This window comes from Athene noctua, chromosome 3 (genome assembly GCF_965140245.1).
Source record: "Athene noctua chromosome 3, bAthNoc1.hap1.1, whole genome shotgun sequence".
Classification (NCBI taxonomy): domain Eukaryota; kingdom Metazoa; phylum Chordata; class Aves; order Strigiformes; family Strigidae; genus Athene; species Athene noctua.
The window spans coordinates 40,978,615-40,997,437 of NC_134039.1; positions in this window are offsets into that span (position 1 = coordinate 40,978,615).

Below are 18,823 nucleotides of genomic sequence, written 5' to 3' on the forward strand. Positions count from 1 at the left end.
AAGATTTCATGATGATGTAGGATTCTGTTTGGCAAATATGCTTTACAGGGTAAACATTGTCTAGAAGTGCAATACAATATTGGAATGTGTTAGCGGCTGCCGTTCCACCTATTGCACAAGGAAAACATCAGCTCCACTTGTTCAAAGTAATGCCTATATTCTAAAGGATGAGGAGATGGGGGTTTGGTGCCTGGTTAATTGAGACAGAACTGGTAGGTTCCACCAGAGGGAGAATCAAGTGATAACCTCATAAAATTACACCAGACTCTGCCTGTATTTGAGTCTACATTGCTGTGGTTTAACACAATGCCTTTTCCCTGCAGCCAAGGAGAAAATGAAAAAAAGGGTTGAGGTTGCTGCCCCCATGCATCTTAGTTCAGTAGAGCGAGACATCCTGATCAGTATCCAGTCCTGCCTATTTTTAAGAGACCATCCAAAATCCATTTAACAAATGCTCTAGGAACATTTGAGCTGTCATTTTCAATTCTGAGAAAGGAGAACAGCTCCAGGAAACCTCTATTCCAGCATGGAGGTGAAAAATGAGCTGACTATAAATGCCATCCAGAAAAGGAGAGATCATGGTTGGCTAGACCAGGTAGGCTGCTAATGTCTCGGGTAGGACACACAGGGAAAGGATTGAACCTGAACTGTTTGAAAATGGACTTGATACCAAATAAATTGCACTGTATGTGACTCCCAAATCTGAATAGCCATCATATGAACTGGGAAAAAAAACCACAACTCATTTCTATTTTTTCATACTAGGAACTGAATAGCAGGAGGTTGAAAGAAAGATTCAGTAAAACTCCAGACACTGCTTTTCCACAAGATACAGTGTTCTTAAAAGAAAGGGGAACCGTACTGATCCACTTGGTCAGCCCTATGACAGACTAGTGGTGTGCAACTCTTGTGTTCCCAGGTGCTATGTGAAAAGTTTGACCTCCCTCTGGCAGCTTTTCTTGCTATTCCTACTGTTCAAAAGCAAGCTTTGAGGGAAGTGGAACAAAGCTGTTGGCAATAAAGCCTGCATTTAAATTGAAGCATAGCAAGAACCACATGGTAGTGTATGGAACAATGGCTAATCAGTCATTAATCACTCTTATTTTCTGGAGCAGAGCATTATTGTTTATATAATAAAAGCATATGGTTGCTCAGATGGAAGATGTAGAGTGGAAAACAAGAAACCATTTGCATGATGCCAGCCATAACAGTCTGTTAGGGTTATTTGCTTAATATAAAGTTGTTTCAGGTGTAATGGTAGACACCTTATTTTTGCTGGTTTCTGCCGCTGCCATCAGCAACTGCCTAAAAGTCAGCTTCTTATCTAAAAGGTCATGGAGAAATACTGTACTAGTTATTCAGAGCTGGACACACTTACAAGCAATTTCTTCTGTAGCTACTCAAAGTGTTCTGTAAACATCTCCAAAAATTGGTGAAAGTTCCAACCTGAATGAAGATATGTGGCTATCTATAGTCATAACAAATGATCTGGGACTATATATACAATATGGCTGGTGATAAGCATTTGGCTTCACCCTACTTTTAGAGCTGTTTCACAGTAAATCTCACTTAAATTATGAAAAGTGAAGATACCAGAAATCTGGACATGCTGAAATGCTAGTGATCCTACCTTTAAAGCAGGTTTATGTGGTGGTATTTATACAGAAAGAATGGGTTGATGAGTATCCTGAACCATCTTATCTTTGCTTTTCTTGCCATTTGCACCCATTTACTAAAACATTCCTTTACTTTATAATTACCGTACAGACATGCAATATACATAATTAAATTCAGATACCTCAATAAAAAAGAATCTCTACCCTATGGAATTGTTGATTTTTTCCAAAGTTTTTTCAATTTGTCTTATAAGAAAACATCCAGAATAAGAGGTATTAAAAGGGAAACACTAGTCATGAACAGTAATCCTCACATTTGACTGGATGCACACCTCTGTGTTTGTAAAACGAATCTGTGTTTACATTTTTCACTTCTGCAAGCACCTCAGTGTAAATTTGTGCCTAACTTTCCTTGGTCTTCTTGGCAATTATTTTTCCAACCTATCACTCACATTTAAAATCCCTCTTAAATATTAGCATAGATTTCAAGTCTACAAGGAATCCTCATGGCTTGACCTGCTTGCAGAAGATGTAGACTTTTATCTGGTGAGTGATTCATCCAGTCTACAACTTCTGAGCTAGAGAATTTTTTAGAAAATAGCCTAGCCTTTATTTAAAGACTTCAAATGATACAGAATTCACTGCCTCACTGGAAAAACTATTTCAATGGTTAGCTACTCTATGTTAAAAAATGTATTCCTCAATATTTGTCTGAATTTGTCTTACATTAGCCTCCAACCACTGCATACGTTGAAGTTTCTGCCTGTTAAATATGCTCATACTTTAAAAAATTTATTCCACACTTACCTACAGGATACAACAAACTCATTTTTATTTTTCTGTTGTATAAACACCAGATGTGGATACCATAGACAAATGCTTTCACAAATTCCATGTAGGAAATCACAGTATCTACACTTGCACCTTCCAATGCTTATATTCTTACATGTAAGAGATTCACTGTGCCATTCCCCAAAATTGCGTTTGCTAGAAGGCAATTTCAAGCGATTATCCTTCAACTGGTTATCTCAGTATCTTTTTCTTAGTCACTACTTTTCAAAAATAGCCCTCCAGATTGTGTAGCTTATTGTCGTTGGTTTTATCTGCACAGACTTTGCATAGATGTGTATCAACACAGATATTGATAAGAACTAATCTTCCATTATTCAGTACAGCAGTGAGTTGACCTTGGCTGGCTGTCAGGTGCCCATTCAGCTGACCTCTCCGTCCCTTTTCTCAGCAGATCAAGGGGACAATGTAAGATGAAAAATATCATGGGTTGAGTGAGGGAGCTCTTTCACTGGTTACCATTACTGGTAAAACAGACTCAACTTCAGGAAGATTAGTTTAGTGCCAATTAAAAATAGAGTAGGATAGAGAGAAACAAAATCATAACTAAACACATCTTACCACCACCACCCCTTTTTTCCAGGCTCAGCTTCTCTCTTGACTCCTCTACCTCCTCCACTCTGAGTGGTGCAGGGGGATGGGGAATGAGGTTGTGGTCAGTTCATAAGACTTCAGGTCTTCTCCTTCCTCCTCATGCTCTTCATCTGCTCCATTGTGGGGTCCCTTCCATGGGATACAGTTCTTCATGAACTTCTTCAACATGGCTCCTTCCCACAGGGTGTTGATCTCCCACAGGCTGCAACTTCCATCGGGTCACATCCACTTGCTGCAGCATTGGGTCCTCCGTGGGCTGCAGAATGGATATCTGCTCCAGTGTGGTCTTTTATGGGCTGCAGAGGGTCAGCCTGCCCAACCTTCCACAAGCTGCAGGGGATTTTCTACTCCAGCACCTGGGGCACCTCCTCCCCCTCCTTTTTCACTGACCTTGCTGTCTGCATGGCTGTTTTTCTCACATTTTTCTCACTCCTTTGTCCCAGACGGCACATAGTGTCTTTCACCCTTTCTTAAATGTATTTTTCCAGAGGTGTCACCATCTTGTCTGAAGGAGTCAGCTGTGTTCTGTGGCAGGTCAGTTGGAGCTGACTGGTTGTGCCCAGCACAAAGCACCCCCAGCCTCTCCTCACAGGGGCCCCTGGAGTCCCCTGCTGTCAGTGCCTGGGCACCTGCACTACATCCACCTCTCACCTCTGTGAAACACATATTTAAGAATTATCATTAAAACTTACATTCATCATGCAATCTGCACAAACCGCTTATAATCAATAAAAGAATTCCCCACACCAAAGTCAAACCAATGTCATCACTGCACTGACAAAGGTAACAATACCCAAACACTCCACCCTTCATTCCTTCACCACATTACAATGCCAAAAAGTTCCCCACAAATATGCCACTTTCTGGCAATGTTGACACCAAAGTTTGTCCGTTATCTCTCATGATTACTGTCCTTAGCTGGAATTCCGTCAGAGGCCATGTGTGGCACCAGAAAAGACTGTGGTGGGTTAGCCTGATCTCTTCTCACAGAAGACACCCCTGCAGCCCTCCATTTGCCAAAACCGTGCCATGTAAATCCAATACAAATACCCTTTCTCTTTTTGTGTCACCTGCAAATTTAATGAAGAACAATTTCATGTTCTCTGTCATTTCACTGATATACTAAAAATCATTAGTAACATACATATTAGATTCCTTTGTATCCTTTATTATTTTTAACTGCCCTCTCAGCTTAATGGCAAATACATGTTGTAGTCACATCTGCTCATTTTTCCTAGATAACTAATAAATGTATTTAAAACTTCTAAATCACACACCAGTTTTGTGATGAGCAGCAGTTAATCATCCTTCTAGAACTTCAGTACCTTTTTTCATAGACCTTTGATAGTGTTCCCTCAGACAGTTTTCATCTGACACAATCACATTTGATATAGATGATTTACTGTGGATAAGAAAACACTGTACCAAAAGTTATGCTAAAGCATAGGGCCATATTTTAACTGGCACACTTATTAAGAATTTGAAACTGTGTGCAGAAACCCTCTCTGGCCCAGTAAGTATGGACAGAAGAACAAATTTGAATTTTTTTTGCCTTTTCCCCCATCCTGTGCTTAGGAAAAGTTCATGTTCACAGAGATATTTCAGAAACTTGCTTGAGGCAGTGGAGGCTGTATAGTGTCTATAGCAAACACTCTCTCTTCTTCAGTGAAGGATCTAACTTAGGGACACAGAATCCTTGTCTGAATACGTCAAAATCCATCAGCATTGGCACTATTAAAATAAGTGTATGGCAAAAGGAAACCAAGAAAAACTTAAAATTTCCTGACACCTAAGTCTGATATATTGTGGAATATAGTCTGTAGGAATTTGTCCAGGAATAGGCAGCAATGCAGCTGCACTAATGGTTGTCCACCCTTTCTTCCCCTCATTTTAAGAATCTTATCTTAGCCTGTTACTACATCAGTGTTTTTTATTGCTGGGGCAATTTTATGACCCTATATGTCAGCCCTATGATTCATGAAACATTTGCAATCCCAGTATAGGTTTATGTCCCTGAAGTTTATATTTTTCAACAAAATGAAAGATTATTATTTTTCTCCAGTGTGAATCTTTCTGCCAGCTGAATTGCATAGACTAGGAAAGAAGTTGTGTCTTAGTATGAAAAAGTCAAATCATCAGGCAACATTAATTTCTCTAATTCTGTTGCTCACTGCCAGCTTAGAATATGGTACTGTACATTTAAGGATACAATCATAAACAACAGTGTCCTTTCCATTTTGTTTATACGACATTAGAAAATGTTACCATAGTATGGAGAGCAGCTATCATCTGTTCCATGTTGGATTAGGTAATCTTTCCTATTTAAGGATATCTACTCAAGTAACTGCTTGTTCCATACATTTCAGAGCTTTCAAAGGAAACACATGTTCACTGTTATTGTCATCAGAACAAGTTTTAAAAGGATCTTTAAAACCTTTGGGGTTGCTTGTATAATCGTAACCAAAGTTAATACTCTTTGAAATATAACACTCCATTTAAAAAAGAGAATGGTATATTATTATTCCAATAGTAGGAAATACAATACTCATTAATAAGATTTTATGTCTTGAAAGTCTTTCTCACATGTATACTTACTGTAAATGTGGATCAGAATAACTTTGTACTGTATTCTTAAAGCTATTTTTAGAAAATGAAGGTGGCATGGTATTTTAATTTCAGAGTGTTGCTTTTCCTTAGTTCTGATCCATATATTACAACCTGAAAATGACACTGAAACAAGAAGTAAAGCTATTAATTGTAGAGATACTTAATACAGGTAATATATTCAAAGCAATATTATGAATAAAAAAATGTCATTGGTAAATTTAAATTTTTAAAACCAGAATAAGTGGAAGTATCTGAAACACACTCTGGCAGCCTTATTCACCAGACTCACATTGCAGTTTCTTAGTTTTCACTGATTTAAAATTGAAGTTAATAGATAGCTTAAATGAAATTACATTTAAACCCAGATGCATACCTCTAAGTCTTTAATGATGAGTTAAAAGTCTAATCTTCCTCCACAAGAACCTTCAGGAAGATATGAAATCTTCAGAACTCTCCATCAATTACTGAGCACAGAAAAAGAACAGGCTCCTACCTCAGGTAGCCTCTAAGAGTACATAAAATTAACATGAACTTGATCCTGCCCATTTGGGCAGTTAAGAAAGGGTTTAATTTAAATAGCATCTTTCATAGGTCCTTCACGAAAGTTGTTAAAATTTTGATTTTTCTCCCTTATACTTCCAATTAATGAGCAGAAGGATAAGTTTGTCTTTTAGTATAAAAATACATGCAAAGGAAACATCAGCTCCTATATGAACAATGTCCTGTGCTCAGGTGTAGGTGCTTGACAGTCAAGATGGCCCTGTACAGGTGGCTGCCCTGGAAAAGTGAAAATTAAATATATAGGGCCTGATACTAGGATATTAGGGAAGAGGATACTCTCTTATCCTAAACTAGGTTTAAAAGGGTATTAACTTGGTCTGTTTCAGGGTATGTATTTGCCAAAGTAATGCCAGTAAAAATAAAAAAAAAAATCTGTGGTTTTAGTGTGACTTTCTTCAACTTCTCTGTTGAGAAATTGTAAGAAATAAAAATCTTAACTGTACTGCAAATAAAAAAAAAAAAAAAGCTAGCTTTGCTTTTTGCCTGTGAAAAAGAATGGTTTCCCATATAGATTTGTATATTTATAATGAAGGTCAGAATTATTCCACTGGGGCAGCTTTTAGAAATGAACAAACTCAAGACGTTGCAACTTTTCATGCTGTATTATTTTTTGCACTCTGAATCAAATTTTCATTTTATTTAGTTGGGGTTTTATAATTCAGTCACTGGTATTAATTGTTATTCTTTAGTTCTTTTCAATTTATATGTCTTCAGATTTATTTGCATAATAATATTTCCAATTACTTTACTTTTAATTATGTTTCTAGTTTTAACTACACATCATTTCACTTAGGTCAACTTTCTGTTACATTTCATATTCCTTTGAAGGACCTTTATTTCTGAAGTAAATATGCCTCTTTTTATTTCCTCCTTCCCTTGTAAATTCTGCTCAATTTATTCTAGCCAGTCTGGTTCTGATTTATGTTTCATTTATTTACATTTCATTATTTTCACCTTTTAAACTTTTTTCACCGTGATTTCTCATTTTCCAATTCTTTTCAACTGCTTGGAAGTACCTCCCCCACACCTATTAAAAAACCTTGGGTTTTATTGTATTAGCTTTTTTCCCCCATGCTGGAAGAAGTCTTCCTTCGAATATTTTTTTCTTATTTTTGAACATACTTTGTTTTATTTTCAGCTTCTTTGCCTAGTGCTTTTGAAAACAGTCAAAAACTGATGCTCTTTAAAACATGGCTTGTGATTTTCCTGTTATGTTTAACACCTAAGATAGTTAGCTTTTCTGTAACTAACACTTTGAAACAGTTTAGGAATTTAATGACATCTTATTTCAAAAGAGAAAAAAGAGAGGGTGGGAACATATCAGTCTCAGTCTGGCATGTTTCTTCTCACCATTTGACTGTGTTAAAAATGAAAAAGGAAATGAGATCTGTTTTGCACTGTATTAAGATTGGCCCCAACATGGAAAGAGAAAAAAGGCCTTGTTATGAAGGGAGAGGACTGATAAAAATCATGATGGAATACTGAAAATAACATTAAAGGCACATTTTGGCTCTGGTAATTTTTTTTCAAGCTGTTAAAAATGAGACAAAGAAGTAATCCTGTTCTCTGTTACATTTCACACTTTTTGGAAAAGTCCTCTTGACTGAAACAAAAGTCTTATCTCATATTTCTGTTTTCTAAGTTTATTTTCTATTTCAAGAATGCATTTTATTAACTATTTCTGAAGTCTAATAAGCTTTTCTTCTACACATACTACAATACTATATTTCCTTTCAGATTTCAGTTTCACACCATTTGAAAAGGGAATGGCTTTTAGAACTGAACCTAGCATTTCAATGGTGAATACACATTGTGCGACATGGGACAGGGGTCAATGTTCAAAGGAAAGATTCCCCTTTATTTTACAGGACATTAAACAGATCCCTGCTTTTGTTAGATTATACTTACACAATGACATCTGGAGTATTCAATGACTTTCACAGGAAAATCCTGTTGTCCTCTATTTTCTATTTAAGCTTCTTTTGCAGTGTCAGAATCTCTTCTGAAAAAGCAGGTGAATTATTTAAGTGTTTTGATCTTTAACCTTTATTGGCTTAATGAGGTTGGTGTACAGGTATTCCCAAAGCTACAGCATAAATTAAAGATATATTGGCTAGGTATGGAAACATGGTTTATTCAGCCTCATGCCATGAGGCAGAATGGGTGAGTACGTCTCATTAAAAACTCATTAGGTTAATCCCTATCTTTTGCAGCCTCTTGTAATACAGTACATTGCTTTCTACTGTATGACTCCTAATGTGATTCCATGTTAATTGCCTTCTCTTTTCACGCCAGAAGCAGAGATGAAATCTGCTTCACATTATTACAATTTGATCAGAAGGACTTGACCAGACCACACAGTGAAATGTTTCTTAAGGTCAAACCAGAAAGATTTTTTTTTGTATTGTGGGACTTAATATTTGTACTTCTGTAAACTGAGAAACTGTTATTTTTTTAATGTTTATTTAAGAAAAAGCTAAATAAATCATAGAACCATAGAACATCAGGTTGAAAGGGACCTCAAGCATCATCCAGTCCAATCTTTCTTGGCAAAATCATGGTCTAGATAAGATGGCCCAGCATCCTGTCCAGCCAAATCTTAAAAAGTGTCCAATATTGGGGAATCCATCACTTCCCTGGGAAGATTATTGCAACGCATGATTGTTCTCATTGTGAAAAATTTTCCTCTTGTGTCCAGTCGGAATCTCCCCAAGAGTAACTTGTTCTCATTAACCCTCATCTTTTCCATGTGACCCCTTGTAAAAAGGGCGTCTCCATCTTCTTTGTAGCCATCCTTTAAATACTGGAACTTGATGATAAGGTCTCACCTAAACCTTCTCTTCTCAAGGCTGAACAAAGCCAGTTCTCTCAGCCCTTCCTCACAGGCTTCCCAGTCCTTTCATCATCTTTGTGGCCTTTCTCTGGACCCTCTCCAGACTTCTACATATTTTTTTATACAATGGGTACCAAAACTGAGCGCAGTATTCCAGGTGTGGCCTGACAAGCACTGAGTGGGATGATGACTTCTTTATGTCTGCTGGTGATGCCCTTCTTGATAGAACCCAGCATCCTGTTGGATTTAAGTTAAATTATTACTTCCTTTATAGCAGTGAAGTATAGGCTTAAGTCAAGTTCTTATACTGACTTTAGATAACTACATAACCTAAAAACTGAGATAATGTCTTTGCATTCTAAGGTTATAGTATTTACTTTAAAACAAAATGAAATATCAAATTGGCATTTGTGTGCAATCAAAAATTTCATTATAATGTCTTGCTTTTTCTTTTTCTTTTTTTTTGAAGTCAGATTTTCCCTAAAATGTTTCAGCTGTAGGGAAATAAAGAGAAAGGTTCCAAGGCTCTTTCATAATTCAGAATAGAATTACAGAACACACAAACTTGACTTATTATCCTGGCCATCACCGTCACTAAATACTTTCAAAACCATGTTTAATGGCAGAGAAATTAATACATGGTTGCTCCTTTGGGTGGACAAGCTAAATCACACAGTATTTGGCTTATTATTGGTGCTAAGAAATATCTTGCATCAACGTTTTTTCAATAACAAAATTAGTTTCCAATTAAATGAAAAGAGTGCATAGTTTTCTTACTCTTTTGACCAGCACCCAAGTTTGGCAAGAATGCCGATGCTTTAGCCAACACATACACAATTTTTTTAAGTTTATGGACAAAAATATCCAGGTTTCCGTTTCCTAAAGCAGAAAAATCATCAGAGTTTGGGTTTTTAGGTTTGACAAAAAATATAGATTTCCCATTAAAAAGTGTAGACGAAAGGGGAAAATATGCTTATGAGGAAACTTCTCTGTCTTTACTTTCCAATTAACTCTAGTATATTACAAGAAGTTGAGTTTATAAAGGTCTGCATGTAATGAAATTGTACCCTATAGACTCTGCCATTTGAACTTGTTCAATTTCTCAGTTGTTTTAACTGAAGTCCTGAGACTTCCACATTTTTACTACCAATTCACATTATTGGGGTTAATAAACATTTAAATTTTATTGACCTGCCTAAATTTGGTTCCTATACCATTATTAACAATTATGAAAAATGTACATTATTCTGCTGATATACATGAGTCCTGTATTAAGAACAAATCATCATATGTTCAATTTATTTTCTTTAGTATTGTCAGACTTACAGCAATTTCAGAAGGGCAAGTCTACTTCAAGAATAAGGACTAAGACAGGTCTGAGAGCACATGCCAACATAGATGCTAAATAAATAAATCAATATTTTCTTTCACATTAAGAAATATAGTTAAGAAAGTTATTTAATAGTCATAGCCATTCTTTGTAAAATATTCAACGTAATAAAAAATACCAATTAATCATTTTGGCCCCTTGTTTCTTTGTCAGAATGTGTGCAACTACGCAGAGAAATATTTTTACTCCTGAGGATCTCTATGTCGGGTTAGAGTGTAAAATATTACTAAGCTCTCTTTTCTGTGGCTTTGCTCAGTTCTCATTCATGTACTTTTCAGCAGTAGTTGTGTACTCAACAGAAAAAAATCTTAACATGTACGTAAACAGCTGTCTTCACTGTCAACACCTTCAACTATAAAGGTATCCCAAAAATTTCTGCAAGATGAAGAAGGCACAACAGACACTGAGGAAAATAATAGTTAGAAAATAAAATGTCTATAGCTGATCAGACTAAAAATTATACATATAACCACTCATTTGCTTCATGCTAGTTTAAGGTAATAAAATCCACATAACAAAATGTATAAATGTAATATATTACATAAGGACTCTAGATGAAAGCTCATTGGTTTATATTTCTATATATTACATACACACACATGTATAGCTAGATGGACAGAAAGATAAATAGAAACATAAGCCAGAGACAGTGAGGGAGTAATCTACCATCACAGAGAGACCTCAGTGGAAAAATGCAGTAAAAACATTAAAGAAGAAAATAATCTGGATAATATGAAAACTTGTTTGAAGTTTAGTAAGGAGTTCCAGCAGAGATGGGAAACTAACTAGAATACATTTTTGCAAGACAGTATTGCCTGTTCCTTTTGCTGGGTGCTCTGGATTTTATCTGCATTAAAAATTTTGGAATAATTTTTGCTCCAGGGTAGATCCTTGAGGGACAAAGTGATACAGGAAGTACTGTTAATTTTCTTATTTGAACATCATCCCATTGTGACAGAAACGCAACATTACGGTCTCATATAAAAAAAAGAAAAATACTATTTTGTTTTTCAGAGGGACTTCTCTTTTTTGTTGCTCCCTGGTGATGTAACATTTATTAAAGAGAGCATAAATATCTGCTCTGTTCTGAGTGTAGCTGGTTTGTGTTATTTATGAAATTAATTTCCTAGTTCAAAGAGTCAGATTCTTAAACACTTCAAGATGCAAGTCAGTCACGATGAAGGAATTCAGTAGTGTTCTAACTCCACTGATTTCAAGGGGGTAAAGCACCAGTGCTATTAAAACATTGTCTTTGAACAGCTGTCTAAAAGCCATCTTCAAATCTCTGTACCTGACCATGCCCCCCACAGGGTACAGAGGACGTACTACCGGGGTACACAGGACAGCCCAGTCTTTACAGTTGCAAGCTTGTGTCAGGGCTACACAACAGGTCACCCTTACCAGCCTACTCTCTAGTTAGGCAAGCCATTCAACAGTATCAAACCATCTATGCTCAATGTAGTACAAGACCAACAGCAAAGAAACAAGAGGCTCTCAAAATTAGTACTTTATAGAAGTTCCTTTAGTATGAATGTAAATTGAAATGGTGGTTAGTCATGTGATTAGGAGAGCAAGGTATTAATGTGTGTGGACAGCGGGTGGATGCCTTCACAGCTCTAGCATCAGGTGTCCTGGCAAGTTTAGGAAAGAGGATTATGTAACATCTGGATTTGATAAGAAATATTTACACATAGGAATAATACTATGCATGGATTACAAAAGTGAGGCATGAATACTGTTGCTGAGAGTGTGAGGGCACACTACAATAGACACTTTGTGGACTGTTTTTTTACAGTGAACTCTTTGAATTCAAGCAGATGTAACAACTTACACAGCATCCATCCATTACTTTTTTGTAGTGTCAACAAAAAGAAATAACAATAGAAGGATGTTAGTTCTGCTGAGTCAATCAGTTCTAGGGGTTTCCTATACCCCTTTCCCTCTGAGGCTTAGATACAGCATATCCAGGAAAACATCTGTGGGAACTATCTGTGGGACTACCTTGGGATCTCTCCAAAATCAGCCTAAAAGACTTATTTGTGAGTAATAATCTATTGGAAGCTTAGCAGAGAGGGAACACAGGAGTGTCACATCTGGACTTCAGCCGTGGTAAGTGTTCAGCTGACAGAGCCAGAAAGTATCATCTGTACCAGTCATAGCAAACGGGTCTGTAATAGTCCCTGTGTCTGCCTTTGACCCCTAGTTTTGCCTCTTCCCAGCCAGTTCCCAGTGTTTCAAACAAGCTGATTTAAGTAAATATTAACTGTTTCTTCAGCCACACACAAAGAGCTTTATATACAAGAGAAAACCATGGAAACTGGACTTTATGCAAAGCAACCTCGTCTCAATTACCATGTTCAAGTTAGCACCATCGGAGTCTCGCATTATTGATCCTAGCAGAAACAGAGTTTGCCCAGCCTTGAGTTTAAGCTGCTTTGGCCTTTAGCAGGGAGAAATTTACATCAAAACAAATATAGATGCTCTTTACTACTTTTGAAGGAGACTACGTGTTTGCACCATTCCCTATATTTCATATGAAGATTAGAAGCAGACTCGGAGCATTAACATACCTTGTTAACTGCTTCTTACAAGAAGGGCACTAGATCTGGACTTACAAGAGGAAGATTTGTATTCAAACATGACATTTTGTAACCCCAGACTCCTTACTCTCAACTTCACCTACCTGCTCTTCCTACTTGGTTACCTACTCATAATTGAAAATACTTGCATAGGCTACTTCATATAGAGCACTGAAGTTTCCATTACTCAGATTCATCCTGGGTGTCCTCCCTCCCAAGTTAATAAAAAAAAAAAATCTCAGCAAGGAGCCAAAGCTAAAAGTCTTGACAGAAAAGGGAAAACCAAAAATAACTGCACATTTAATTGATCTGCACTACCAAATTAATAGTTATCTGCTTTTTAGATTTTTATATATACATGGGAGCATCCCTGCAAGAACCTATCAAGCTCGCTTCTTTGATTACAATTTCCAGCAGCTGGGCGAGGCACACCTGGTGCTTGCTCATAGTGATTCGTTGTATGAGGCAAACTTAACAGTAAAACAAAAATATTTAATTAGGAAGAAAAGTCTTTAGGTAGAGGCAGAAAGATTACAAGTAAACCAAATATGAAATGCAGGTCTTGCTTAAATGTAACAACCAGATGCCTCTTCAATATTTCAATATTGAAGCCTCTTCAATAGGCTTCCTGAGACACTTCAGGAGACCCCACCTTCCTAAAGACATCCACCAATTTTGAAGACAAAACTTGGTAGGAGCTGTGAGGTTGTTGGACTAATGACTGGGCATCCTTTTCTGAGTTCTCCATAATCTTTTTCATCCCTAAACTGGTTTAATGTCTCATACATGCATGCTTGAAGGTTTAGATATTTATTTCTTAGTTAGCTTCTAGATTTTGGATTTTGGATATAAATTCAGATTCTTTTGTTTTCTAAAATGGTTATATTTTAACCAGGCGTAGAGTCTACATAGCTGCTGGTGTTTTCTTCTTTTTCCTAAGACAGGGTTATTGGTTTCCATTTGAACTGTTGGCTTACTACTTCCTGCCAAGCATGAGTAGTTTAATTATACGTCGAAGTCCTGTTATTGTTGCTATTAACATATTTAATGTAAATCATTTAAATATACAAGCATTTAGCCAAAGTTATGATATCTGTTTTTGTTTCTTCTGGAAAAGATTTACTAAGAGGCTTTTAATGATATTAACAGATGTGATAACCAGACACAGCTTACCTCACTGAGTTGACATCTCCAGGATTCCCTTTCTATTTAACCTCATGATGTTCAACAAGGCCAAGTGCAAGGTCCTGCACCTGGGTTGAGGCAATCCCCAATATCATTAGAGTCTGGGGAATGAAGTGACTGAGATCAGCCCTACAGAGAACTTGGGGATACTGGTGGATGAAAAATTGAACATGAGCTGGAAATGTGCACTTGCAGCGCAGAAAGCCAATTGTGTCTTGGGCTGTGTAAAAAGCATGGCAAGCAGACTGAGGGAGGTGATTCTCCACGTCTACTCTGCTCTTGTGAGATCCCACAGGGAGTACTGCATGCAGTTCTGAAGTCCACAGTATAAGACAGACAAGGACTGTTTGGAGTGGATCCAGAGGAGGGCCACAGAATTGGTTAGAAGGCTGGATCACCTCTCCTATGAAGAAAGGCTGGGAGAGCTGAGGTTGTTCAGCCTGGAGAAGACAAGGTGCCTGGGAAAACTTATGGTTTTGCAATAAAGGGGACTTATAAGAAAGATGGAGAAAGACTTTTTACCAATGTCTGTATTGACAAGAGAAGAGGTGATGATTTTAAACTGAAAGAGGGTAGATTTAGATCTATGAGGGTGGTGAGACACTGGAACAGGTTGCCCAGAGAAGTTGTGAGTGCCCCATCCCTGGCAGTGTTCAAGGCCAGGCTGGACAGGGCACTGAGCAACCTGGTCTAGTGGAAGGTGTTCTTGCCCATGACACGGGGGTTGGAACTAGATGGTCTTTAGAGGTTCCTTCCAACCCAAATAATTATGTGATTCTATTTGCCACATATGATTTTCTACGGTTGTTTCAAAGACGTGGAAAGTTTGCTACCCACAAAGGAGTGAGCAGGCACAAAGTCTGGAGAACTCTCTGGGAGGTTTTCTCCACTGCATAAGGGACTGGTAGCAGTCCCACTATCAGTGGAGCTGATAGTCAGATGCAAATACTCATCACAGCTTGTTTTTCTACAAATTTCTACAGTATGTACTTTGCTAGAATCACTAAGTCAAAATCTCCACAGCTTACTAGTGACAATCAATAAGCGTCTCTTTCCTAGTCTTCTGCTTTAGTCCCTCAGGCTCATTGCTCCTAGTGTAATAGGCTGGTTATCAACAGGTAGACACTCAGAGGCTATTGGCTTCGGCTGTAAGGCTAATACAGAAGTATTCCAGCTACAGTAGTTTTGGCTTTTGCTACTGTTTATTTCTCCCTTGATAGAGTTGTAGGAGGGATCTAGATATTTCATAAGCTTCAGGACAGCCAGACATAGACTTCCCTGAAAGGGGATATGCCGTTCATGTCACTTCAGTTAACAGAGTGAAAAGATCCTCTTTTGGCCTGCATGGTCTAAAACAGGGCCAGTGTGAGCCTTGGGATATGTATGGACAGACTTTGTTATGTAGAGATCCCAGAAGATAGGAATGAGTGACATATCTAGAATCCCTTCCTTCTGAGAGACAGGGTCCTACATTGCACAATAGGTACAGACATTGCCATTATCATATGAGTGTTTTGTGTCTTGCCTGTTGGCAATATTTTAGTTTCCTCATGTCCCTTGAAGCTATGATTCTAATGAGTCAGACTGCGAGGAAATAAATATCTTCAGTTTATCCACTGTATTTATATATTTATATAGCCACTAGGACACTGAGAGGACACTTAGGATTTAGACCCTTCAGGACCTTCTGAAGCATGGAGCCATGGGAAACGAAATCATTCTTTGTGGAACAGCTACATATTTTGCCATAATATCCATTTACATTATCTGCAAAGTAGCTTCATGGTAGAGGAGAACAACTTCAGAGTGAAGACTGGATTTTCAAAAAGCATTCGACACAGTCCTCCATAGAATTCTCATAGAAAAACTGGCTGCTCATGGCCTAGATGAGCGTACGGTCTCTCGATCAAGCACTGGCTGGATGGACGGTCCCAGAAAGTGGTGGTCAATGGAGCTAAATCCAGCTGGCGGCCGGTCAAAAGTGGTGTTCCTCAGGGCTTGATGTTGGGACCATTTCTGTTCAACATCTTTATTGATGATCTTGATAAGGACATAGAGTGTGTCATCAGTAAATTCGCAGATGACACCAAGTTAAGCGGGAGTGTCGATCTGTTTGAGGATAGGGAGGCTCTACAGAGAGACTTGGATAGATTGGATCAGTGGGCCAATGTTAACAGGATGAGCTTCAACCAGGTCCTGCACTTGGGCCACAACAACCCCCTGCATGGCTACAGGCTTGGGGAGGTGTGGCTGGAGAGCTGTCTGGGAGAGAAGGATCTGGGGGTTCTAACTGACAAGCAGCTGAACATGAGCCAGCAGTGTGCCCGGGTGGCCAAGAAAGCCAACGGCATCCTGGCTTGTATTAGAAATAGTGTGACCAGCAGAAGTAGGGAGGTGATAGTGACCCTGTACTCTGCACTGTGAGGCCACACCTGGAGCATTGTGTCCAGTTTTGGGCACCTCAATACGAGAGAGATCTCGAGGTGCTGGAGCGAGTGCAGAGGAGGGAAACAAAGTTGGTGAAGGACCTGGAGAACAAATCCTTTAAGGAGATATTGAAGGAGCTGGGACTGCTTGAAGAAGAGAAGGCTGAGGGGAGACCTCATCACCCTACAACTACCTGAAAGGACATTGTAGAGAGGTTGGTGCTGGTCTCTTCTCACAGGTAATTAACGATAGAACAAGAGGGAATGGCTTTAAACTCCAACAGGGGAGGTTCAGACTGGACACTAGGAAAAAAATTTTCACAGAAAGAGTGGTCAGACAGTGGAATAGGCTGCCCAGGGAGGTGGTGGAGTCACCATCCCTGGATGTGTTTAAGAGTCGTTTAGATGAGAGGTTGGGGGATATGGTGTATGGGAGAACTTTGTAGAGTAGGGATGATGGTTGGACTCGATGATCCCTAGGGTCTTTTCCAACCTGAGTGATTCTGTAATGCTGTAATTCTGTGACTAGTTTCTGGCAAAACCTTGCCCCCCTTCTCTCATTATGGATGCTTCAAAGGCTGGACCATGCAGAGGAAAGGTGTGGGTGCGTATGCCCGGTAGCGAACCTTCTGCATAACTGACAATGTAAAAGTATCAGCATTGAGGTTAGAAGATTAATGACATCTAAATTAATGACGCACTTGTGTTAGAAGACTAACGGTGTCTAGATTGACTGCTAAAAGTGAAAGAATTTGTGCTTGTTAGGGAAGAAACAGATAAGAAGGGATTCTTTAAAATAACAAAGCAGAAAGCTTTAAAATATTCTTTAAAATAACAATAAAATATTCTTTAAAGTAACAAAGCAGAAAGTACGCAGTTAGTAGTCCTTGTCGAAAGTGTTGAGAGGAACTAGTTTTTGAAATGAGCATGCACAAGAGCAACACACAGATTTGCTGTTATTTTTAGAATGTACAAGAATATATAAGGACTTGTTTTTCTAATAAACTTTGGAGCTTGACTGTTAACCACATTGGTGTGTGTCTTGTCTCACAACTTTGTCCTGCAAAAAGGGTTTCCTGCTACAGAAAGGGTGAAGAAAGGATGCAGACCAGGCAACCTCATCAGAGATAAAGCCTCATAGTGATAAAAAAGACACTCTGTGTTTGTCTAGAGACTGGGTTTCATTATAGTGTGAGTCTTGTCCCAACAAAAAAGGACCCCAGCTTGTCCATTTGTTTCCGTTTTTCCTTCCTTTGTTGTAGACTTCTCAGTTAATGTCTGGGATAGAAGAAAGACAGAAGCAGTGCTGACTACAATCAAGACAATCTGAAAGTGACCTCTGGACAGATCAGCAACAGATTTATGTGGTTTATGGATGTTAAGCCCATGTTCACTGTGACTGCAAAGCAGCAACAGGCTTAATTCAGAGATAGACGAAGGCCTGTAATGTCAGTTTTCAGGAAATAAGTGTGAAAAATTTAATGCCACTCCACCTGCTTTCAGGCCCAGATTATCTGTCAGATGTGCACATAAGCCAGAAGCCTCTGAGAGGTCTGATTTGTCACATATTTATCTGTCTGCTTGACTTTGAGAATCTGATTCTGAATGCTATTTAAAGTTGATCCTGATGACCAGGAGCTGCAGAAAACAAACTGTTTGCTATACCTGAAAATAAATGGGTTTGGACCTATAAAAGCCGAAACTTATTCCATAATACTGTTCACATGACAATCTAACTACCAGCATCTCAATTTAAAGACTTTTGTTTTCATTTATTTATTTATTTACTTTAAAGATTTTAAATATTTTTATTCCAATTTCCTGTTAGGATTAAACAATCTTCTTATGAGGAACAAAGAACACACCAGATATTTGGAGACAATATTTTTTTGTTACTACTTTTAATATTTTAGTACTTTAATAGAATAAATACAAACCTTCAGTAATAGCAGGGTTAGAACTATCCTACAAAAAAGGCCTTTTCTAGTTTCTACTCCTTTTCCCTGGTGTTTTGCTCACCTGTTTAATGCTCCTGTGGATCCTAAGACAGATTTTCCTCCTCTTGTAACAGAAATTGGGAGGAAAATGACATCAAGACGTGTCTATATCCTGAGCTCTTTGCTTAGGAGGAATATGATGTGATTGTGTTTTTTGTTAGTGTTTGGTTTTGGGGTTTTTTTTGT